The 26,525-nt window shown below is 48.5% G+C and overlaps 1 protein-coding gene across 4 annotated transcripts in view; it reads right to left on the bottom strand.

Moving 5' to 3' along the window:
- Positions 1-26,525, bottom strand: part of DDX25 (DEAD-box helicase 25) — a 1,022,381-nt gene that overhangs the window by 378,315 nt on the left and 617,541 nt on the right. The gene's annotated exons all lie outside the window — the stretch shown is intronic.

Genomic DNA, 26,525 nt, shown 5'->3' with positions numbered 1-26,525 from the left:
TGTTAGAAACTTGGATGGCACTAGCAACGTCAAAAACGTGAGCTTTGAAAAGACTCAATGAGTATTGTATATTATATGAATGTTTATGTCTCTTCCACCTAAAATATGCAACACACGAGGAAAATACCTTTGCGAGCACATGCAAGGCCATTCCACTTTCCCCCCAGTGAAGCCTGCCAGACGGAAAAGCAGAGGCCTGTGCTGCCCTGCTCCACCTCCCCCAATTCGGCTGGAGCCGCTTCAAGCATTCACATTCCCCCGCAGCACCCAAGGCCACGGCCTGCCACCTGAATTATTTACAACCCAGCAGTAAACCCCGGCCTTAAAACACAGATCCAAAGGCGCCCTTTCTTAGGCTCCACGACCCACTGGCTCACCTTAGGTTAATGGCCCCTGTAAAATTAGGACACCCAATATTATGGCAACACTACAGGAACACATCCATAATGACTTCTAACAAGACATGATAACGCGGACCGCTTGTCGCATGCCGAGACCCAAACTCGCGACCTATGATACCCGGTCAACAGGACGATGGTAACCATGTATTGATGTATCGCCACAAGACCCCCCCCTCTAGGTGCATTCCTCCTGTGTTGCATTAACCTGTAGAATAACCTATTGTAAGATTTACCAGGGAAGATAATATTGCAATGTTGAATGACTGCGGTGTGCGTGGCCCTAGGGCAGAAAGTCAGGAAAGACATTAATCTCTGACACTGGTCACGGTTGGCACAACACCGTCCGGATGAGCCCAGCTGACCTGCCAGGCCCAGCCCAACCCACGAGGTTAACCAGTGACGTCCTCCAGCCACGGCAAACCACATCGCAGCAGCACCTATAGCTAGTCGTCGCCACCCAATCCCCACTAACCTGTGCCCCCTATAGCATGTAGGTTCTTATGACGCTTTTTGTAAATATATACACCTGTCTTTGCTATTGTCAGACAGAGCGCTCTCGGAGTTTGCAGAGTTCTTTGCATGCCCTATTCTGATTGATTGATAAACTCCCATTTAAGCTCACCCGCACTTTGTCCTAGCCTTATTCCCACCCTGGTAGAGTCCATTATTGTCTCCCATTGTGGGGAGGATTGTGCTATCTGGGGACGCTTGCCTTCACCGACCTCTGCAACCTTTCTCGCCACTGGAGTTTTCCCCCTCATCTCAAGCACTCTTGTGCACCCTCTGCTCAAAAAACCCTCTGCAGATCCATCTATTCCAGCAAACTATCATCCGATCTCCATCACCTCTTTCCTAGGAAAACTCCTGGAGAAGCTGGCTATTACTCGACTTACCCTGCACACAGAATCTGTTGGTTGTCTCCATGAACATCAGTCTGGCTTTAGGGCATCCAGCAGGTACGGAAACTGCTCTTCTGAACACCTGTGAAGACCTGCTCCCAAATCTTGACTAACTTCACTTCTTCCGTCATTCTTCTCGACCTCGCTTCTGCTTTTGACACAGTAAACCACAACATCCTGATCTCCAGTCGGGTGATACCCTGGGCATCACAGATCAGGCCCGGGGGTGGCTTGCCTCCTTCCTCTCTGACCGGCCCTTCCCAGGTGGAACTTGGGTCTTTTCCCTTATTTATAACTCTCTCTACTTGTGGTGTCCAGGATCTCTACCTTTACCTCCAACTTTCAGTGTTATGCGGATGACACACATTTCTCTTTTGGGCTACCCTTGGCCTCCTCCTTGCTCATCCCCACTGTGTCTGCAATTTAGACTTGGTGTGCTGCTAAAGATCTCTGCCTGAACGCCAGCAATACAGATCATCCTCATTGGGACTACTGCTCCAGCTTTACCCACTTTCACACTGGCTGGCCCCCTTGACCCTGCGCCCTCACCTACCAATGAGGCAAAAAATCTAGGGGTCCTCTTCCACTCTTCCATTCTCTTCTCACATCTCGTACATCTCCAAAGTCCCACTACCAACTGCACTTCCCCTCAGAGGTATTCTACCTTTTCTCACTTTCTCCCAGTCAATCACCATCTTGAGAGCCCTGGCTCTCTCCAGGCTGGATTACTGCAAAAGCCAATTTCTCAATCTTCTACTCGCCGTCCTCTACAACTCACCCAGAACAGAATCGCAAGACTTATCTTTGGCTTCAAGCCCAGGGACTGCATCTCCAGCACTGAAATTCCTCCGCTGGCTCCCCCTGGCTGCAAGGATCAAGTTTAAGACCCTATGCATAAATTTCTGGAACACCTTAAGTTCCAGAAACTCCTCAAGACCATCCTCTGCTCTTCCTCCTCTCCCCTGCTAACCTTGGTTCTTTCTCTCTCCACCCACCGTCATACCTCCCCAACTCTGTTCAGTTTTTGCTGAATGGTTGCCTGGTTAAACTCCTGAGCTTTACAGGTCCCAGGCACCCCTGCCAATCTTTTGCACTTGCCTCCGGACCGCATTACTGCATTTTCAGCTTACGCGCCATGAGCGGGACAACCTCTCTGCACTTAACTGTGGGATGTTCTAACCCACTAGTCTATGCCCTGCAACATCACTGCGCGTTGCTTTCGTCAAAAACAGAATGGCCACCAGAAAGCCTTATGCACGCTAGAAATTGCCCAGAAGTGCGCAAGAAAACCTGAAAAATAGGCCGCAAATCCATTTTTCCTATGTCAGTGGTAACACAGGAAACCACTGCCAAAACCCATCATTTGGCTGCCCACAGAGGAAAATGAAACTACTTGAAAAGGCAGTGCTGCATTGCAAGGGAAACCCAGAACTGCTTTAAAAATCTGTTTTTCCTTGGCTGTGGAAAGTGCAAAAACCATGGTTCCCAAACATCACAAAAGATCCAACATCCTTGTTGGGTGTTGGAGGACATCACTTTATTTAAAGAATCCACTTAAGCCCAATGTCAGCAGAAGTACATTTTATAACAAGAAAATCCACATTCAAAGATGATTGCATGGGAAAAATATGTCAAAAATGGGCGCAGTTTCGCCGCACGCCTGTGTCGGAAGCTGGCATTTACTTATACTGTCATTTAAAACTTGTACATTAAAATCAAAGTATGGAAAAGAAGAGACTTCCTATCAAAAGCAATATAGGTTGTACAATTCAATCTCTATGTTTTGAAAAGTCTGGAATTAAGAGATTTGTGGCTATATTTGTAAAAATGTAATTTGTACATTAGAAAAAGACCATTTTAAACAGGGTTTCAAAAATGAGCTAAAGCCAGCCACATTGAAATTCAAAGACATTCCACAACTTCTCCCAAACAAAGGAATTTCCCCCCTGCTCTCTGCTGAGGAACTGGCAGGGAGGTGTTAATTGAAGTAGGAGGAGATTTTGGCCTGCTGCTCCCAGTAGTGACAAAAGGCTCCCTTGACTGAAAGGAAATGCAAATTCGGGCGTCAAAAGAAATCAACTACTAAAGGAAGAGAGGCTCATGTTGCTCTGGCCCAGCCAAACCTTCGGGGCGGGGCTAGACTGATGTGTATCTGAAATTTCAAGGAAATATCTGTTTGGGAAAAAACTCAGAAAACTCAATTGGGAAAAATCTGAAATGTATAGGTTGTTAAAATGAAAATGTGGCTCACAGTTTAAATCTACTCTGGAATTTGTGCGATGTTCAGAGACTGAAACACAAAAATGTTGATACTGTAGCGATTGTGATAATGCTAGGAATATGAAAATTTACAGGATGGTGCCCAGGTAGCGCGAAAAACTGTCAATTGTGAACCGAAACTCTTAAGATGGGACTTGGACAGATCCGTGCCTTATTTAATTTGGGGTGTAAATATGTATTATTAGCAAGTTGGTTATATTGTAAATATGCTTTATATGAAAAATAGATTTTCTGCGTAAAAACAAAGGGGAGGTTTTTTTCCCTGGACCATAAACACAGCATCATGACACGGTTTCCTTTTCAAATCAGGAGAGGGGGAATACTTTGACCAATCAGTTTCCCAGAGGGTGGGCTTATTATAGTCAGCCTATCCACCCCTTTGGGAAATATATAAATACGGACTGTTGCGGACCTAGAGAGAGACACATTCACCCATCAACTGATTTATTGGCGAAGCGCTCTGCAGGATGAACCCAGATCCAGACTCCAGAAGCCTAAAAGCAGAAGGCCAAATTCTAAAGCTGAACCCTTCTCAGCTGGCCTTTAAAATCTTGCAACCTGATTTTAACCCCAAACTTCCAAGGGGCATCACAAATTGAACAGCCTGGCTGTGCTGTTTTTCTGCTTCTAGCCAAGAATCCTTGCTAGAACCCAGAGATCCAAACCAGTAGAGCAGAGCTGTAACCCAGAACCAACGCGTCAGATCCAGTCGAAGAGGCCGTGCAGAGACCAGAGTGCCTTGCTGAGAGCTGAACTAAGCACCTGAATCCTGTCCGGTGGCGAGCAGATTCCAGTCCAAAAACCCTTGACCAGATCTTGGACGGGCCCATTCCAAAACCATAGCTGTGAGTATCTAACATAGAACTGTCCATAGCCAATCCCTTATCCCCAAGTAATCCCATCCAACCCATTCCATCATATCCAGAACTGCATTGTAGAATCTCTTGTCTGTCCAGAATCCTTCTCTCATCCAAATAGTCCTGTGATAATTTTAGTGATAATCATCTATGCGCTAATATATTTGCTGAAGAAAGGCAAGTGTCGCAGCGGGCAAAGATCAGAAAGAGGCGCCTCTGGACTGGTGGCTGTACAGTTGGTATCTCGCATCTTCATAGCCCCTTAATGTAAAGCCAATCCTTGTTTGTAATCTTCAAAAGCGCATCTTCATTTGAAATCTTGACTGAGAAAAATCGACCTTTACTAAAACATTCATAACTTCTGAACCGTACATGCTAGGAACAAAGTTTAAGTGTCAAATTGAAGCCAACATCCTCAGCTTTCAATCGAATCCTTATACTTTTGCCGCAATCGCGCTTAACGCGTGCAGAAAAGTCTGCCGCGATTCTGCATTTGGCTCATTTTCACCACATGTAAAATAGCCATTTCTTTGCATTCAACCTCTGAATTCAGTTTCCTATCTGCTAGTTATCCCATCATCATTGCTAGTGTACCTGCAACTATCCAAAGCAGCTCCCACAAGTTTTGAATCCCATTTAGAGCATTAAATCCATTTTTAGCATTTTTCTCATTCATTACAAGCCACATTCAAAAGTATTTGACCTGTTTCTCTAAGCAGGCTGGGGGGGGGGGGGGGGTTGACTAATATCACCCATTGCTGATCATTGTAAAATATTAATAGTGTGATATCTAGATATTGTTCAAATTCATAAAAGTGATATATATATATATATATTCAAACCCATCAAATAAATCTTTTAACTTTGCAAAACAACCTACTTCTTGGTTCAGTGAGACCGGGGGGGATTCAAAGAGGGGCGTAATATAAGGGTACATTGTTCAGAAACAAAAGAAGTGTAGACAAAAATACATAAATAACGGTTCCAGTTGGGCATCACACGCTCCCCTCCCATGGACGGACCACACGTGCATCGAATTCCTCATCCCCACCAACCCCAAACCAAAAAACCTCACCTATGCACCAACTGCCACAACAAGAAGTTCAAAAAACTCAATGCAGACAACCTGCGTCCTCACCTCAAAAACCCCTGCCTAGCACTACCTTTCTCTCAAGACCCTAACATACTATCAGCTATCTTTAACGAGACTCGCCAATGCCATAAACACCATAGCCCCTCTGGAAAATATGAAAGAAAAACAATCATTCCACTGCAACTCCTGGTTCTCAGAGAAACTCCAAACCCTACGAACTCAAAAGCAACTGTCGCTAAAAAAATTGGCAATCGAATCCCAGCGACCTAAATAAGAGCCTCTTCAAACAAAAAGCCCTCCAATATAAGGAACAAGTTACTTACCTGTAACTGTTGTTCTCCAGCATGGGTCTGGCATGGATTCACATGCTCATGAATATTCCCAGTCGTCAGGCTGGGAATCCTCGGTAAACAAAAAACCAGTATCAGTTTCGTTTCTGATCTGTCTTTCGTAGCAATAACCAATCACTGGTCTCTGCGTCATACTGACCACAGCCAATGACTGCCTTCTACCTAAGCACAGCCTCTGGCAGCCATCTTCAGATTTGGAAGCATTTGAAGTGGCAGTATGACCAAGTGAAGAGCCGCAGAGGGGTAGGCGGGAGGGTTCGCATGTGAATCCATGCCAGACCCATGCTGGAGAACAACAGTTACAGGTAAGTAACTTGTTCCTTCTCCAGCATGGGGTCTGGCATGGATTCTCATGCTCATGAAAAGAATACATAGCAGTACACACATGCACAACCACGGGAGGTGGCAAAGGCTCAACATTAAGCATTACATCAAACCCAACATTAAGCACCTTACCTCCTCACCAGGCTCACCTCAGGCGAACAGGTTGCGCAGCACTGCTTGGCCGACCCTGGACTCCTCCCTGGAATCCCCATCGACGCAGTAGAATTTCGTGAAGGTGTGCGTCGACCTCCACGTAGCAGCCCTGCATATGTCCAGCAGGGGCACACCAGAAAGGAACGCTGTGGTGGCTGCGATCGCTCTGGTGGAATGGGCTCTCGGACGGCCAGGCAGCGGTCGGTTTGCCAACCGATGACAGTACATGATACAGCCGGAGAGCCATCTGGAAATGGAAGCCTTCGAGAGAGCCTTCCCCTGATTGACAGGTCCAAAATTCACAAAGAGTTGTGACGTCTTCCGAAAACACTTCGTGCGGTCCACGTAGAACTTCAGCGCTCTAGCCACATCCAGCGAGTGCAAAGTCCTCTCAGCCAGCGACGAAGGCGACGGGAAGAACACAGGCAACACCAAGGGTTCGTTGAGATGGAAGTCCGACGGTACCTTGGGCATGAAGGAGGGGTGCGTCCTGAGCACTACCCTTGTGTCGTGAAAAGTCAAGTACGGGGCCTTGCAGGAAAGGGTCTGGATCTCTCCCACCCGTCGTGGAGAGGTGATGGCCACAAGAAACGCTGTTTTCCACGACAGAAACTTCAACGGGGCCGAGTGCAGAGGCTCAAACGGAGGTCCCATGAGCTTGGTCAGCACCACGTTGAGCTCCCACGCCGGGGCCGGAGCCTTCACCGGCGGGAACGATCTGAACAGTCCCTTCATTAACTCTTTCACCAGACGATGAGACCACAAGGACGTCCGGCCCGTGGTTCTGGTGTATCGGGAGATCGCAGCAAGATGAATCTTGATGGACGCGTGTGCCAGTCCAGCTTTGGCCAGCGTCAGCAGGTACGGCAGTACCTGGGGAGCCGTAATCCGTAGAGGGTTAATCTTCTGTGCGTGGCACCAGACAGAGAACCTCTTCCATTTGTGTCCGTAGCATTTAAGAGTCGAGGACGCCCTGGCCTTTGCAAGAACCTCTCTGCAGTCGGCCGGTATGTCGTATCGTCCAAACTCTAGCGCTGCAGGAGCCAGGCCTGCAAGTTCAGCGATTTCGGGTCGTGGTGGAGGATGGCGCCTCCCTCCCTGGAGAGTAGATCCGCGTCCACCGGCAGCTTGATTGGCAGGGACGCTGATAAGTCCAGAAGGTCCGGGAACCATATCTGCCTCGGCCACGCAGGTGCGACGAGGATCATCCTGCACCGTGACCTCTTGAGCTGTTTGACTAGCCGGATTAGCAGTGGCAAAGGAGGGAACGCGTAGAGGAACAGGCCCTCCCAGGGGAACGAGAAAGCATCGCCCATGCTCCTCGCCTGGGGAAACCTGCTGGCGAACCTCCGGCACTTGGAGTTCGTCGCCGTCGCGAACAGGTCGATCTGGGGTGTGCCCCACCGTCGGAAGAGGCGATCCACTAGATCCTGCCGTAGTTCCCACTCGTGGCACGAGCGCAGCACCCTGCTGAGTGAGTCGGCGATGGTGTTTTTTATCCCTGGCAGATGAAACGGCACCAGAAACATTCTTTGGGCGACGGCCCAATGCCACAGGTCCTGCGCCTCCTTGGACAGTGCTGGGGACCTGGTTCCGCCCTGTTTCCTGATGTAAAACATGGTGGTGGTGTTGTCAGTGAAGATCCTCACCACCTTGCCCTTGAGGGACGGAAGGAAGGACCCGAGGGCCCAGAACACTGCACGGAGCTCCAGGACGTTGATATGGAGGGACTTCTCCGTCGGGAGCCAAAGGCCTCTCGCATGCAGATTTTCGGTGTGCGCTCCCCACCCTTCCAGGGAGGCATCCGTGGTCACTGTCTCCTGGTGGTCTGGGGTCTGGAAGTCCATGCCCGCCGTCAGATGCGCGCGGGTGTCCCACCACCGGACCGCTCGGCAGAAACTCTCGTCGAGTGTGATCCTCTCCTCGAAGCCGCCCGTCGTTTGGATCCAGCGCGCGTCCAGGAACTCCTGCAACGGGCGCATCCGGAGCCTGCACATGGGAATGAGGTAGATGCAAGAAGACATCATTCCGAGGAGGGACTTGATGGACCTCACCTTGGCCGCGTCGGAAACCAACATCCGCTGTACCTTGCCCAGGATGGACCTGGTCCTTTCCTCCGACGGGGAGGCCAGAAGGGACACTGTCGAGCTTCGCTCCCAGAAACAGTGAGTTTTGCGCGGGTACCAGGTGGGACTTGGCGTAGTTCACGGAGAATCCCAGGTCCGTGAGAAGTTGGACGGTCCTTGCCGTGTGCTCCACGGCGAGCTCCCTCGTTTTGGCTCGGATGAGCCAGTCGTCCAGGTAGGGGTAGACGTGGATCCCCTCGCGGCGCAGCTGCGCCGCCACCGGTGCAAGGCACTTGGTAAATACCCTGGGTGCCGACCGTAGTCCGAAGGGGAGGGCTTTGAACTGGTAGTGACGCCCTTGGACCACAAACCTGAGGAATTTTCGGTGCCCCTTTAGGATGGGAATATGGAAGTAGGCATCCTCCAAATCCAACGACGACAGGAAGTCTCCTTCCTCCAGCTGACCCAGGACGTGCTGGAGGGTGACCATCCGGAACTTCTGCGCCTTGATGAATTTGTTCAGACGTCGCAGGTCTAGGATGGGGCGCCATCCTCCCGTCTTCTTCACGAGGAAGTATCTCGAGTAAACTCCGGAGCCCCGAAGCCTCTTTGGGACGAGTTCGATGACGCCCTTCCTGAGCATCGCCTTTACCTCCAGGAGAAGCTGAGGGACGTGAAGCTCTTTCCTGGCCACGGGGGGGGACGCGCGGGCACCTTCTTTGAAACTCGAGCGCGTGGCCCCAGGCTAAGGCGTCCAGCACCCAACAGTCGGTGGAGATGGACTCCCACACGCTGACGAAGCTCGCCAGCCGGCCTCCCACCGGGGTGCTTCGGTGGGGGCCCGACCCCACGGCCGGTTCAATCCTGTTTCGACGAGGCTTTGCCGCCTTGACCTCCTTGGCGACGACGGCGGGGTCCGCCGGACTTGCCTCGTCCTCTGTAGGCCTCCTGAGACGACGAGCGGGCCGCTTGACGGTAGGTGGAGAAACCGCCGCCGGAACCTTTGGAGGCACCCTTGCCTCCACTGCTCCGAAAGGGCGTCCGTCGTTGCTGCAGAACCCCAAGGGCCCGGGCCGTCTCAGTGTCCGCTTTAATGGCCTGGAGGGAATCGTCCACTGTTTTCCCAAACAGGTTGTTCCCATCAAACGGCATGTCCAGGACTCTGGTCTGTACGTCTTGACGGAAGTCCGTAGCCTTGAGCCATCCACGCCGCCTAAGGCACACGCCGTTGCCCAACCCCAGTGTCGGCGATGTCCGTTGCAATAGTGATGGCGTGGTCCGACGCCACCTCGCCTTCCTGTAGGATCTCCAGGGCATCCGCCCTCTTGTCGTCCGGTAGGAAGTCCAGCAGGGGAGCCAGTTTGTACCATAGCTCCCTGTCGTAGCGGGCCACGATAGCCAAGGCGTTGGCCGCTTTAATCGTCGTCGCTGCCGACGAGATGACCCTGCGTCCCATAGCCTCCAATTTCTTTCCCTCGCCGTCCGGTGGGGAAGTCGATGTGGAGGCCGCACCCACCCCCTCTTTCTTCCTGGCCGCCGCGGAGACGACGGAGTCCGGGGTAGGCTGCGCCCGGAGGCACAGGGGGGCCGCGTCCGGGACCCGGTACTTCTTCTCGTACCGGTCTCTTCTAGCTGGCGTCGTGGAAGGGTTCTTGAGGAGGGCGAGGCCCTCATCCCAAATGTCGTCCAGTAGAGGCACCGCGAGGACCGTCTTCCTCTTGGCCTCGCGCCGTTGATAAAGGAATCCTTCCTTTTTCTTCTCCTCAGGGCAGAGTTGGAAAAGCTCGGATGCCCTGGCGATCATGGAGTGGAACGATCCAATCTCGTCGGGCGGAGAAGCCCTGGTGGGAGGTGACGACGGTAGATCCTCGTCATATACCTCATCGTCCGTACCCGTCGCTGCCGTGTCAGTCCCCGTATCATCCCCTCGGGTGGACGACGGCTGAAAAGGAGGTGGAGGGTGAATCCTTTTCTTGGGCGGGGGAGCGCCAGAAGGTCCCGGTTCAGGATCCCCCGACGGGAGAGGTTCCTCCGTCGGCAACGGTAGTCTCGTCCTTATCTCTGAACATAAGGACTGTATAGCCAACAAAATGGCCGCCGAGTTGTCTTGCGGCGCTGGCAGAGGGGAATCCGACGGGCGATCAAGGGCCCCGTCGGTACCCTCGACGATGTCGTCGTCACCTGCGTCGGGATCCATCCCGACGGGCCGGTCTTCTTCCACGCCAAGGCCGTGGCTTAAGACCTCGATCAGCTCTTCCTCTGAGGTTGAGGCCGAATCTACGACGACGCCCTGCCCCCCCCTTTTTCTTCCCCGCCGGGGGTTTCACGGGGGTCCTATCGATGGGCACAAAAGAGGACTCCCTCCGAGGTGGCAGGGAGACTGAGCCCCGAGGTCGCCACCACTGGTGTAGCCTCCACAGGCTGAGCCAGGGCCGCCGCAACAGTATCGATAGAGGGCTTGGCCGGATGGATTAAGGCCTTCACCACCTTAGGTGCGCTCACCGCCTTATCCTTGAGGGGGGGGGACACTGCCTCGCTCCCCCTCCGATGGGGCCTTCGAGCTCGACCGGGGCCTCTACAGGAGCTTCGCCGGGTGCTCGCCCTTCCTCTTACCCGACCCAGAGCGTTGGCTCGTGGCTGAAGGTGCCGGGGAGGGTGCGCCCTGCCTGGCGCCCGTAGAGCCCGACCGTTCGGCGTTCCCGGTGCCAGCGGACTCGCGGTGCTTGGCCTTGTGTTGGACCCCCGTCGCCGGGGCGTCCTCAAAGGTCTTAGAAGAACGCTCGGATTTCTTACTCTTCTTCTCGCCTGACGGGCTCTTCCCTTCCAGCCAGTTGGCGAGACGTTGATGGCGGTCCTTCATGGTCCGCTCCGACATGTTGCCGCAAAACACAGTCCTTCTCCACGTGCGTCTTGTCCTCATGTAAGCAGTAGAGACAAAAGGAGTGTTCGTCCTCCTTAAAGACGTTCTGCAGCTGGCATCCAGGGCAGATCCTGAATAGCTTTCCGGGCGTCGAGCTTCCCTTCTCCTGGGCCATGTCCGGGCCTGAGAAACTTCTGGAATCCTCCAAAAGCGTAGCTCGACGAAATCTTCACCCTTGAGGGGCGCAGACGAATCGACACGCGTCCCCGTTGATCGGATGGAGAGTCGGTGGAGCTTGAGGCTCTTTTGACCGAAAAAAAAAACGAAGTTTTTGAGAAAAAAACGTGAAAAAATAGCACTAACGCTCGAGAGCAATAGCACGAGGATCCCAACACATGAACGTGCGGTAAAAATCTGAAGATGGCTGCCAGAGGCGGTGCTTAGGTAGAGGGCAGTCATTGGCTGTGGTCAGTATGACGCAGAGACCAGTGATTGGTTATTGCTACGAAAGACAGATCAGAAACGAAACTGACGACGGGGAATATTCATGAGCATGTGAATCCATGCCAGACCCCATGCTGGAGAAAAAAGGCATTTTAGCAGCCAAATCCAACTCTTTGAATGACAGGATCTCAAAGGCCAACTCCCAAGCTAAAGAATTATTTGTTACTCCTCCAGCTCCTGCCGACGAGATAACTAAAGACAAAGCCTGGTGCGCTAACATTCAGTCCTCCATGCTCAACAAAATAAAACTCATCCAGAACAAAACCCAAAACCATTGCAAAGCCCTCCGCAATCAAAAAACTAACTGCCCCTCACTTGACAAGGGTAGTACTTTCAAGCACGCTCAATTCACTTTCAGAGACGTCACTGAACCGGAGGTCCTCAAGCTCATCAAAAACCTCAAACCGTCTCTCTGCAAAGCAGACATCTGCCCGCCCAAACCCATTAAGGAATGCGCCAATGACCTAGCACCCCTGATTACTGCCTTCATTAACGCATCTTTCAAAACAGGAACCGTCCCAGACAATCTCAAGGAAGCCTGGGTACGGCCACTCCTAAAAAAAGCCACGCTTGACCCAACGCTTCCCAACAATTACAGACCAATAACGACAGTCCCATTCCTCTTAAAAATCCTGGACAAAGCAGCTCACAACCAGATCCAATCTTACATAGAAGCTAACTCCATACTAGGTAAAAGACAATCTGGATTCCGTGCTGGGCACGGGACAGAATGTTACACTCACCTGGCTCCCACAGGGGCGTCGATCGGACCCGGACAGCTGCGACCTCCTCCAACGTGAAGCGTAGTGCAGAGATGACAGACTGGACTGGACCGGCTAATCTCGTCTGCTTGACCCGTAGAAATATTCTCCTGCAAGTGGAGAAAGGGATTCAGCCACCCGTGGATTTTAGTAATGGCACCCCACTGTTCTCCCCACTAATCACCACCGATATTCACTTTCTGTAAGTTCACCTTATGTTTGTAAATGATGAGCTCTCCAAACAGCATGGAATGCAGGGGCGCGTAGATACCAGTTACACTTCACTGGTTTGAGGGCGTTGGAAGAGTTCCGGATGAATATTGACTCCGAGGTTCCAGGCGAGAACCCGTAAGTATAAAGTTAAGAGTTCAATATGTCCGATGTTCACTCTTGTACATTCCTTTCTTGTGTTGCAGCTGGGTCCAAGGGAAGATTGTCTTGTGGCAGCTGATGGTGTTCAGGTAAGAGTCTATTACCCAACACTGTCCGGCAAAAGATGCGTGTGTTTAAATTGCTGGTTTCTCTCTCCTTACAGGTGCAGCGTAAGAAGTTGCGGTTTGTTACAGAATAATGCCTCCAGTTGTTAATCAGGTAAGTCTATAGTGGAGAGGTTGTATTTGTTGGCTCTCTCGGCTCACCTTATGTTTCTTTTGTCCCCTAGAAGGTGGAATTCGGCGGAGAAAATGGAGGCTGCGCCGGATCGTAAAATGCTGTGAGGACTGGCGAGTATGGCGCGGCGCGGTGCTGCAGCTGGCGATGCGACGCGTGTAGAATAATGTCCTTTTCAAGTTCGAAGACGTGATGGATCCGGAATTCAGGTAAGGATTGAAATAATATCTGTTTTCTAACCTTTCCTTCTTTCTTCTATTGCTAGGAGCTCTGGATTCGAGACGGGCGTGGCTGAAGACTGGATGCTGACTGCAGGCACGGTGTGCGTTACGCTGCTGGATGCAGAATAACACGAAGAATGTGCTGCTGTTCGGGCGTGGTTTAAATAGCCTCCAAAGTAGTTCCAGGTAAGTCGTCCCTAGAACCATACCCGAGTAAAAAAATAGTTCCTGTAGAAAAATAGTCCCATCCAGGCCTCACGTTGGCTTGGATTCATTTGCAGCGTGGTCTGCATGAGGTAAGTAAAGTCTACGAGCCTGGTGCCTAAGGCGCCAGGACTGAACTCAGACAGCCCCCAGCCGGGGCTGCTGGGGTTTTATTAAATACCTGGATGCCTGCTCCCGGGGCTGATGGGCTTGATCCGGTTGCCCGGGGGTAGGCATCATGACACAGAATCCGCCTTATTAGACCTAAAAAATCAAATCTCACAGATCATGGACAAAGGCAAACCTGCACTGCTCCTCCTACTCGATCTATCAGCTGCATTTGACTTGGTGGATCACAAAATACTTAGCACCCACCTCACCCATGCAGCTCATTTCTCTAAACAAGCAGCATCCTGAATCACATCCTTCCTTGAAGCTAGAGGCATGAAGGTCTACTCGGATACAGCAAAAGCAGACCCTACCACCATCAACTGCTGTGTTCCCCCAAGGATCCTGCACGGCCACCACCCTCTATAACCTCTTTACAAAACCCCTCTTCGACTTACTGGACTCCATGGGTGTAGCATATACCAACTATGCAGACGACACTCAAGTACTTATACCCCTATCGGGACTATCGCCAAGACACCACAGCCCTTCACAACATCTATGCCACTATCCAAGCTTGGATGGCAATCAATCGCCTGTGTCTTAACAGGGAGAAGACCGAAATCCTCATCCTTGGCCTCCCTAACACAATAACGAAGCTAAGCCCCAATACACTAACTTCAACATAAACACTACCATCCCACTATCATCCTCTGTCAAGACTCTAGGTGTTCACATTGTTCATTAATTAGCGTCAAACAAGCTAGCGCCATAGCCTCTGCATCCGCCTTCATCACCAAACTCATCAATGCCATTAAACCCGAACTATCCACACCCAGCCGCCTTTCCATAGCTAGAGCAACTATAGGAGCCAAACTGGACTATTGCAACGCTCTCTTAGCTGGCACCTCCGCCAAGAACATTCAAAGACTGCAAACTACACAAGACAATGCAATCAGAGCCGCTATGAGCATCCCTAGAAGAGACCATATATCCCACGCCAGACGTGAAGCCCGTTGGCTCCAGGTCAAAGACCATATCACTCTGAAAATCCTTATCACTCACAGATGTATACACAAAACTGCCCCAACATACCTATCTGAAGCACTATGCAGGACCACATCCACACGCCCCACCAGAGCTCAGTACACCAACCAACTACACAGACCACACAGAGCTACAGCAGGAGGTCTAGGCTTCCCTTGCATTGCACCAAAACTATGGAACTCTCTCCCAGCCACCCTTAGAGCTGAAAATTCCATCTGTCTTCCGCAACAACCTCAAGGCCACGTTCCTCAACTAGCAGTGCCATCTCCCCTCATGCCTTCCTTATTATAATACAAATGACAATGCATTACTTACCGTAAAAGCATTTCTGATGGTTGTATGTCCCACGACCCCCACTCTCCCTACTGTATTTGGCCTGCGAGGCCAGGCCACGTGTTCAGCAACGCCGAAGGATCTCCTCCGCTCGTCCCCTCCGAAGATCTTGCTCGGCGGAGACAGCTTCACAACAGCGTCGAGGGGGGGATCGATATGTTCTATATTAATATAGGAAAACGACCAACGGTCGAGGAGATGAAATGTGCAATGTCTCTCGAGGAGCTCCGCCTAAAGGCGACCAGTAGCTGGGCGGAAAAAAACAATCTGAGGGACCTCGACGCGTGAGGGATTGTGGGTACAACACACTTCACTATAGAGATAGTGTTACAGACACGCCTTGTCGACGTCCCCTTTTCGACTACGAAAAACAAAATGCAATACTCCGCAGTGACCACTGGATGTCGGACCTATGCACAGCATGTGATTCTAAGCAGATTAACAAACATCAGAAGTATACATTTACCATAACCTGTACATATGCTACCAATGACTAACTATTCTGTACCCTCTATATATATTGCTAATGACGATGTAACTAAGATTTGTACCGTAACAAGTGCCACAATGTCCTTGGACTGTTGCGCGCTATATAAATATGAATAAAACAAACGCCAGGCATTGACTTAGGTGGAGTGCTGGGTTGAAACCACTTGTATAACCCCAGGGCCCTGCTGGACTGGATGCGGTTGTTTCCTGCCCTCTCGCACCTCCGTATGTACGCATTCATGACCTGAATATAATAGGAATAGTATGTTTTTTGTCCCCCCCCCCTTTTTTTGGCCCACCCTCACTAGCTAGATGGTGACTAACACTTCATGCACTAGGAGAAATGCCATCAGGCCTAGTACGGTAGTTTTTTTTTCTGTTAGATCATTCAGAAACTTAAAGGCCAAAGAATGATTAGTGTATTCCCTTGCTCCCTTCCCGCCTTGAAGCGCATTAAATCACTCCACCTGTGCATAAGCGCTGTATAAATAAACCATTCCAAGTGCCAATGGGTACACCAAGGAGAAAAGGAGCGATACCAACAGTAAGGCAGGGGCGTAATACTTCTTTATAGTGATTGGGTTTGATGGAGACTTTCTTCTTTAAGGTTGCTTCTATATCCTCTGGTACACAACCTGGATTGTTGAGTCTTACGTTTGAGTTACCCGCATCTGGTTTTAAAAGGCTTCCATCAAGTGAGCACATTAAACTATATGCTTCAGTTCCTCTAGCGTCGCCTATTAAATACTGATACTTTGTCTTCTGGTATTTTGATTCAAAAATCTGTTGCCGCTCAGGAATAGTACAATATAACCACATTGGTCATCCGTGGAAGAGTTCGAAATCAAGGTTTTGTTATCTGGTTAGTGCATTGGATATTCCTCTGGATCTATTGACTCAATTTCCTTGTTTCTCTGTTAATTCCCCCTCTTCCCCTCCCTCCAACCTCCATTTCACATTCCTCTTTCACAACTTCATTGGGGTATAGATTTTCTACTTCACACCTTGAGTAGGAGGGGTAGGTCTAGTCAGTAACCGCTTGTCTCAGTCTTCGTTTTCCCCTTCTTCCTGCTCCATCTTGGGAATGTTACCATTTGCAGTGGCCTGTTAGTGTCTGGGTATGCCGTGGTGGTAGTTCTGCAGTAATTGTGTGGGCTGGATCTTCATCCTCATACTTTATTTACTAACCAGGTTCAGAAGTGGTGTAACGCTTCTTCAGCCATACTTTCCAGAGTGTTCCAAAGGTGTGTGTGAATACAGTGCAACTAGGTTTAGCTGCCTTTAAAGAAGACTTGACTGGTCAAAGTAGGTATTCATGCTTTTTCTGGTGTTGACTGAAATTGTGTTTCGACATTTCCACCGCATTTTTGATTCATGCAGGCTGCTCCAAAATGTCAGCTTCTGTGGTATGTTTTTTTTCCAACAGCTATTACCTCTGCCAATTGTTACTGCGGTGATGGGGTCTGTGCCACGTCACTACTGCATTTGGAGCCTCTCAATGACCAGGTACTGTCCTTTCCCCTTTAGGCTTTAGGAGGCATCCGTACAATCGTTCAAGTATGGCCGACTGCTGATCATCTTAAAAGCAAGAGGCAGTTTGTAGGGCTTTTTAGTCCCTTGCACCGTTTATCCACTATTATGAAGCTCATGAGCTACCGTTGCTGGGTGCTTTCTAAATAAGAGGGGCAGCTGGCTGTAAACGTGAAGTTACATTTGATACGGGTTTGTAGGGGGTTACAGACTCCTTGGGAACTAAACAGCACTCGCTCCCTTGCAACTAGACCTACATTACCGAAAAGGGGGCTTAATTGGAGGCGCCAGCCTTGGCAGCCATCATAGCCTACGTTAAGTGCTGCTGCTGATTTTTCTTTTTAAGCAGAAGTCTGCAACCTTTGGCTCTCAGATGTTTTAGACTATAACTCCCATCACCCCCAGTCAATAGCCAGATATCACGTGAATTTTAATCCGAAACATCTGGAGAGGAAAGGTTGTAGAGCCCTGTTTTAGAGGCATTGGTTTACCTTTTTACACACCGCAAATAACTCATTGTCCCTTGGAAGCAGTGGTAAAAAGGAGTGTCATCAAGGCCAGTGAAGTTCAAGTATATACACCAACTAATGACATGTCCATTCTAAGTCATTCTCATGTGATTTTTCAGGCGGTCATAATTAGCCATATGACCTGCAGGTTGTGGTATGGACACCACCATCAAAGTCGAGTTGACTTAATCCAGGACAACTGGAAACAGACGCATTTCGTGAATTGGGTTTATTACCTAGTACTCCTGCAGCCATTCAATGACAATAAGAAACAATCTGAGGGTTAAATGACAAGTGGCATTGTGGCAGTAAGACAGGAATGCCCCTGTCCATCAGCTTATTTTGTAATTCTATCATTTGCAATACCCATAAGCAACAAGTAGGTGGAGTAATATGCCTTGCACGTGAATGTAAACTGATCCACAAGCCCCAGAAATATATTTAGTCCATTTCATGGCAGAAGCAGGAAAGGTTGGCAGGGCAAGAGCTGTGAAGCAAGAGTATCACAATAAGAGGACCTGAACTCCCAGTACAGCAATATTTTAGGATATGTATGTCCACGTGGAGAGGTTAGCCACATCCTCCTATTCAGGAACTGAAGCACCAAGCAAAGAATAGGATTAAAACATGTAAAGCAATCCATCTGGCAAGAATGGCGATGGCTAGCTTTTAAAACTCTGCTGAAAAACGAGTTCCTTAAAAATCGTCAAGTCTATGGAATGAAGCAACAAATAAAGCTCAAATCGAAAGAAATCTAGTAACCAGAATACTGAAGTCATACAAAAAAAGATCCTTTGTTATCACACTTAGCCCTTAATAAAAAAGGATCCTAGGTTCCAAAACACTACAGCATGTGGAGCACAGCATTTCCGAGAGTGATGAGGGCCAATGGCAAATAACGCCAAACGTCCACCCCCATAGCAGCAACCAAGCAGAAGGTATTCATAGATGTGACTTCATATCATCTGAAATGGTTATCCATCGTGAGATCTTATATTTCCAGCAATTTGTCTTACATTAGTTTGACTTTCCAGTACAGCTCCAAGTGGCATTTTTTTGGTCTAATTACATTGAGTCATACATCAATATCGTCCATATGTTGCAGTCAGCCGTTTGGCCACCATGAATCCCCAAACAATTTGGGTTCTAGCCATCAATGTCCTGACCGCCTCACTCTTGCAAATATTCGAGAGTAGGTGAAAGTTTACATTGTTTGGTCGATTCTAACAATCCCACATTTTGCCACCCATGGGACTTTTTCCGGGGAATCACTGTATCAAGCATTTTCAGAGAGTCAAACATCCAGCACCTTGAATCCTCTTTAGGTCTATACTTTGTGTCCAGAATAGTCCACAAATCATCTTCATTTGAACAGAAGTATTAACCTATGTCTATACAGATGCAGTGGTAACCTGAGAGCAGTGGACTACAGCACCCAATTGCTTGCTCAAATTGTAGATTATGTTTTTGTATTGTTGCAGAGCTTGACCAAATATGGTTAAAAGTGGAGTTACTCTACCTGGGTAGGTTTACCTAATCTACACTCTATATAAGCATAAATCCCATTCTATGTCAAGACCGGAGGCGAGCATTAGGCTTAGACTCTAATGCTAACATTCAGTAGCTTCCAAATCTCAGAAAAAATGTTTATGAATGAAATATACAACTTCCCACAACACAACATTTTCAGCATGGAAGATAGAGCCTACAACCAAAAATGCAGCTCACCAGCTAAAGTGGTAAAGCTTATAGGAATGTACAGGGTCAAGAGACATACAAGTGACCCCAAGACAAATGCAAAGTCCCAATGTGGAGCGGTTTAGGGATGTGTCAAAGCAGAAAGAAGATGCCTAAAAGTAGGATATGGATGAAGCAGTCCTTCAAAGTAAAACTTAATGGATTAGGTCTGTAAAGCCAAACATGTGGCCACCTGTTGAAATAGGCTACAATAGCCAACAAATCGTGCTTAGAAAAATGGTCATTCAACGACCTCCTGTTAGGAGACAAGATCACACGAACACCAGACTTCCAACCAGACCTACACCTTGAAACTAACAAAGGTAGTGGAACCTCTATTGGGGCCTTCTTGGATGCCAGGACAGTGCAATAAAGATGCAAGTTAAACGCGGTATAAATGAACGCACTTAGCTGCGAGTAGCAGCACAGTAAAAAGGGGAGGGGGCTCATTCTGATGCTCATGAAAAAACATCCTTAATGAAACTAATTCATAAATACAAAAGGTACAGAAAAGTATAATCAAACTCTGGTAGGACGAAAAGCGGTAAATGGGCATTAAAAGCTTGCTTTTGCAGAAAACACAACTATCTATCCGATCCAGAAAGCAAAGGGAGGGGTGTGGCGTTTTATACAGGATTTACGCCCTATGAACAATATTACTGAGACAGAGTATGCATTGGTCCTCAACCCCACAACGATTTTTTGCAGCATTCCTGCAAACACACTATTTCACAGTGGTAGATTTGAGCAATGCATTTTTCTACATTGCACTACATCCAGACCAATGTTCCCTCCAATTATTTTTCTCTACCTGCGGAAATGGCTGCCCTTGTGCGCTCATTTTGTTACATGTGCACAACTAACGAGGTAAGGCATTTGTGAGCATGCATAGTTTCTTTTATTTGTATGGCGCACTGGACACAAGGGTATCTGAGTGCCTTTAGCACAGAGTGTACAAGTATACTTTTGATCTATCAATCCAAAAGCGTTTGTAAGGTAGTTTCTCCATTCCAGCTACTGCAACTCTTTACAAATCGGTGTAAACAGTGTAATTTGCATACATTTTTCCAAAGATATAAAATAAATAATTTTATAGTCTGTGATTATAGAGTCAAGCACTCTAAGACATAAGGATCTGCCACAGTACCTATTTATTTGAATTCTTATAAAGTGCTACACGCCCGCAGGCCTCAGAGCGCTACAAAGAAAACACATTTACAAACAAAGAATAATGAAATAACAAAAAACACAAAGGAAGGGCAGAAGGGACAGATCCGGCAGCGGTAAAACTAAAAAGAAAAATAGTCAAATTAAAAACAGAATAAAAAAGAATAATTTTCCAATAAGAAATAAGCATCAGACTACAAGTCCTAGATTTGAAGAGCCCATGGGCAGGTACTTACACAGGTTTAAATAGTGGGGCAAGTTACTGTTTCCGCATCCCACCAGCACACATGTTCCTCTAGGCACACCAATGAAGTTTAATTCTACATAGGAACTTTTAAATCAGAGCATCAGACCACCCCTGGCACAGATGTTGCGCGAAGCCATGCAAGTACTTTACCTCGTAGGGCTTCTCTTGGTTCTTTCCCAGATGGTTTCACTACATTTGTGATAATGAAGTTCTTATGATCCAATACAGGGTCTCTAATATGTCCATCCTTGGGAAATGTTATATGGGATTTTCTTAGGCAAAGACTCTGCAAGTTGGATGATTTAGGTCTGGAACTCATAGGTCCGGGGGAGGAGAGGGGGGGGGGGGTGAATCAGAATGGGATTTAACAGAGGAGTCAACAGAGGCAGGAGAAGCAAGATTATGGATCTGTGGTCGCACCTTTTTAGCGGTGATGGAAGCCACTGGTGCTGCTAACAGTAATGACATTGGCTCGTAGCTTGAACCGCTAGGCAAATCCGGTGTAGTTTGTGAACGGTTGTCGACATTCTTAAGTGGCAAGACTGTTTGGGAACAGATCACTATCGTTAACGAGTCTGTCACAGGTTTATCATAAAGGTCAGTTCGGCTACATGAATCAGTGTGAGCATAATGTCTTAAATGACTCAAGAGGTCCAACAAAATCATAGGTGTCACAGCTATTAAATTCATTAAGGATAGTAGCCTTGGAATGCCTCCAAGACTCTAGGTGCTGCTTCTCTCAAAGCCTGTCAGAAGGTACAGGGGAGAGACGTGGTTGTACTTAATACCCCCCTCCTCCAAAGGAGGTATTCAAGTGATGGTTGAGGTCAGAGATACAGCCGTGCTTTCTGAATGAAAACCCAGTTTAGTGGCCCCAGAGGGTATGGGTGTTTTTGCTATTAGAAGGAGTACTTTTGTTAGGTATTCCTACAGAGACAATGAAGCAGGGAGCGAAATGTGCACTCGCCACTAGCTCTAGCTAGTTGTATTGGACTCTTGGTGAGTAAAAAATGGTGTGCTGTGTGTATGTGTAGAATTAAGGTGGCAAGTTACTTTTTATAGCTTGCAACTTGACATTGTGACCCGTGCATCAAGTGTTTAATTCCATTGGAGAAAAAAAATCTGCATTACAAAAACAAATATCACTCATAATTACTGATGTGGCTGGCAAAAACTTCAGACAGGGTACAATAATTGCAGATGGAACTAAAAATAATCTCCACTAAAATGAAGTAATTCAAAGACGAGGGGAACATAATTTGTGTAAGGATGAAAATTGCATCAGAATAACTGCACCACAGAATATGATAAGAATTCATGTGCCACTACTTGCCATACACACTACATTGTAACATATGTGGGGAAAAACCCCCCACCTAACGTCAAACCCCCCAAAACCCCTATATATATAAATAAATATATATTACCAAACACACACACATATGACAATGCATTACTTACCGTAAAAGCATTTCTGATGGTTGTATCTGCTTAGATTCACATGCTGTGCATAGGTCCGACATCCAGTGGTCACTGCGGAGTATTGCATTTTGTTTTTCGTAGTCGAAAAGGGGACGTCGACAAGGCGTGTCTAACACTATCCCTATAGTGACGTGCGTTGTACCCACAATCCCTCACGCGTCGAGGTCCCTCTGTTTGTATTTTTCTGCCCTGAGGGAGCCTTCTAGACGTGAGTGAGTACAGAAAAGAGAGAAATATAGTAGAGGATGTCTATGTTCCTTCCATCCGAGCGGGGAGGAAGGGCGGGCGCATGTGAATCTAAGCAGATACAACCATCAGAAATGCTTTTACGGTAAGTAATGCATTGTCTTCTGATGTTTGTTAATCTGCTTAGAATCACATGCTGTGCATAGACTAGCGAGCAGTACCCGGAGTTGGCGGTGGGTTATGAGAAGGAACAGTAGAGAAAAGATGTCTTAATACTGCCTGTCCCACCTGGGAGTCAGATCTAGAGTGTGCATCTAGACAGTAGTGTTTTGTAAAGGTGTGCACAGAACTCCAGGTAGCCGCTTTGCAGATGGACTCAAGGGGAACATTTGCAATGAATGCTATGGAAGCCCCAGTGCCTCGAGTGGAATGTGCTCTTGGCTTGAAGGGTAGTTCTCTCTTAGCAAGAGAGAAACAGAGAGTGATGCATTGTACAATCCATCTAGATATAGTGGACTTAGAGACTGCATCTCCTTCTCTTCCTGCTGCCACCGAGACAAAGAACTGATTAGTCTTTCTCAGTGATCTGGTTCTTTCCATGTAGAACATGACAGCTCTGCGTACATCTAGTGTATGCAGACTTTTTTCTCCCAAGCTGGAAGGGTTTTGAAAGAACGTTGGTAGTTCTATAGATTGGTTTGCACCAAATTTCGAGGTGAATTTTGGTGCAAACCTTGGGTGTGTGCGAAGAACCACCTTATCCTTGTGAACTGATACGAAGGGGTCTAGTACAGAAAGCCTGTAGTTCACTTACTCTCCTAATGGAGGTGATAGCTATTAGGAAAGCAGTCTTAAGAGTGAGGTATTTAAGAGTTGTCTTGTGCATGGGTTCGAAAGGAGTGCCCATGAGTCTAGAAAGTACCACGTTTAAGTCCCATCCGGGAGCTGGGTTAGCTATCGGGGGGTGTATTCTCTTTACCCCTTCCATAAAGGCCTTGATAACTGGTATCTTCCACCACGACACTTTAAGTTGGGAAGTGGTGTATGCAGAAAGTGCCGCTAGGTGGACTTTAATGGAATTAAACACTAGACCTGAATCCAGTAAATGGGTCAAGTACAGAATAATGTTAGTGGCAGAGCAGTCAACCGGGTTGATGTTCTTACTTCTACACCAGATGACAAATCTTTTCCACTTGCTAGAATAGCAGTGGCGAGTATTAGGTTTTCTGGCTTCCCCGAGGATGTCCATACATCTCTGAGGGAGATGTAAATGTCCAAATTCTATGATCTCAGGAGCCAGGCTGCTAAGTTCATGGTCTGAGGGCATGGATGCAGTGTCCTGCCCTTGTCTTGTGACAGCATGTTGTACGGGCAGGGAAGTTTCATTGGGGGAGATAGGGACATCTCCATCAAGTGAGCGAACCATTGCTGCCGGGCCCACATTGGGGCTACTAGTATCATGGTAACCTGCTCTTGGTGCATCTTGTGCACCACTTTGTTGAGGAGGGGAGTCGGGGGAAAGACGTAAACAAATTTCCCTGACCATTGAATCAACAGACCGTTCCCCTTGGACTGGTTCTGGGGGTACCTGGAGGCGTAACTTTGGCATTGTGAGTTCTCCAGGGTTGCGAACAGGTCTATTTCCGGGAAACCCCATTGCGTGAAGACGTCTAAGACGATGTTTTCGTGTAATTGCCATTCGTACTCTTTGGGTAGGGGGAAGTCTCTGCTGAGTTTGTCTGCTAGCAGATTGAGTTCCCCTGGTACATGTGATAGTAGGAACATGTGTTTGAGAGCACACTTCCATATATTCTGGGACAGCTTGGACAGTCCTGGAGAGTGAGTGCCCCCTTGCTTGTTGAGATAGTGCATGGTTGTGGTGCTGTCTGTGAGGACCATCACTGTCTTTCCTTGTAAGTGTTCCTGAAAGGCTTTCAGTGCTTTGAACACTGCTAATAGTTACAGCAGGTTTATATGCTTGGATGCTAAGCTCGGAGTCCACACTCCGTGAGCAGTCTGATGGGATAGGTGAGCCCCCCATCCTGTAAGGGATGCATCTGTGGTTAGAGTGGCTTCCACTGCGGGTGTGGCAAAAGTTTTCCCTAATAACAGGTTTTCCTTTGTCCACCACCGTAGCGAGAGAACCAAGGCCTGCGAGACCACCACCAGATCGTCCCATTGTCCGCTGGCCTGACACCACTGACTGTAGAGCCACTGTTGCATTGGGCGCATGCGCCGGCGCGCGTGAGGTACCAAATAAATACATGACACCATCATCCCTAGCAAGCGCATTGCTTTGCGTACCGTCACCTCTCGACCTGCCACATATTGGGGGATCTGAAACAGCATGTTCTGGACCCTCTCGTTGGAGGGGAAGACGAGGCCGTCCTTTGTTCGAATTAGAGCCCCTAGGAATTGTTTGATTTGGCTGGGGTCTAAGCTGGACTTCTTTTCGATGATGGAGAAGCCCAGTTGGGACAAAAGGTCTACGGTCCTTTGGGTATTGGAGAAGCACGTTTCGTAAGAATCCCCTGTTATGAGCCAGTCGTCGAGGTACGGGTAAACCGGGATGGATAATCTGCGCAGGTGGGCCGCTGCCACTGCCAGTACTTTCGTAAATACCCTTGGTGCAGATGCTATCCCGAAGGGTAGTACTCTGAACTGATAGTGTTTGTTCTCTATCTTGAACCTGAGGTATTTTCTGTGCGCTGGCAACATTAAAATATGAAAGTATGCATCTTTCATGTCTAGTGTTGTCATGTAATCCCCCTGTGATAAGTGGGATTACTTCCTGCAAGGTCACCATACGAAACTTTTGGGGTTTGACAAAGTTGTTCGCTGGGCGCAGATCTAATACAGGGCGCATGGTTAAGTCCTTTTTGGGTACAAGGAAGTACACTGAATAAATACCTTCTGTTACCTGAGATAGGGGGACAGCCTCTATGGCTTCTTTTTTCAGTAGCTCTTCTACTTCTTGAAGAAGAATAGTGAGGTGTTCTGGTGTCATGCGTCGGTTCCGTGGGGGTCTGTATTTCGGGGAACCGTTGAATTCGATGCAGTATCCGTGGGCTATGGTGGATAATACCCAGCGGTCTGACGTTATTCCCTCCCATGCTGAAAGGAACGATGTTAGCCGGCCCCCGACCGGTGATGCATGGGAGGGGACCCGAATCTTTGGGTCATTTGTTGGTATTGGGCGTGGGGCCTTTTGGACTGGAGCCGCGCCCTCTTCCTTTGCCACGACGTTGGCCTCTTTGACTGAACTGGGTGCTTTGGTTAGAGGGCCAGTTGGTAGCAGAGTAAAATTGTTGTTGGCTTTGCTGCTGGCGTTGGCCACGAAAGGAGCGTCTATTGCCATAGCTGCGTCTGTTAGGTGGGCTAGAAATTTGGTCAAGAGTCTTGATGGTATCAAACTCCTCCTTCGCATGTTCTAGGGCCTCATCAACTGCTTTCCCAAACAGATGTGTTTGCTCTATGGGCTTATTTATTAGGGAAGCCTGAGTTTCTGGCTTAAATCCCGAATTGCGCAGCCAGACATGGCGTTTGAGAAGTATTCCCTGAACCAGGGAGCGGCCAGCTGTCTCTGCGGCATCTAAGGAGTTCTTTACGATGCCCTGGTTTACAAGAGTTCCCTCTGATATAGTAGCCAACAGGCGTGAACGCAGGGGTTCTGGTGCGTCCTCTGCTTCGCTGCGCAGCTTGCTCCACTGTGCATCTGCGTAGCTAGCTAGTAGGGAATTGTTATTCGCGATCCTGGTTGAGAAGGCGGCGGATGTCGTGATTCTCTTCCCAAGTGCATAGAGCTTCTTGCCCTCTTTGTCAGGTGGTGCCTCACTAGTAGATAGTGGTACCCCCGCTCTCTTTCTTGTGTTAGTCACTACCAGAGAGTCCGGAATAGAATGTCCCCTGATGTACAAAGGGTCAGAAGACGAAGGGCTGAAGAGCTTTTCTATCCGAGGGTTGACCCCTCTGACTAAGGCCGGATTGGAAAGGGAAGGAGTTATTCTTCTCTTTATAGAAGCCAGGAGCGGAATGGACTGGCTGACCGGGGCTTTTTCTTTAATAACCTTTTCTACAAAGTCTATGTCCGGAAGGGTCTCCCCTGTGT

The sequence above is a fragment of the Ambystoma mexicanum genome, chromosome 9 (genome assembly GCF_040938575.1).
Source record: "Ambystoma mexicanum isolate Mex_15411 chromosome 9, UKY_AmexF1_1, whole genome shotgun sequence".
In the NCBI taxonomy this organism is placed as follows: domain Eukaryota; kingdom Metazoa; phylum Chordata; class Amphibia; order Caudata; family Ambystomatidae; genus Ambystoma; species Ambystoma mexicanum.
Note: the sequence above shows the minus strand (reverse complement) of the source record. Positions and strands in the feature narration are given on the sequence as shown.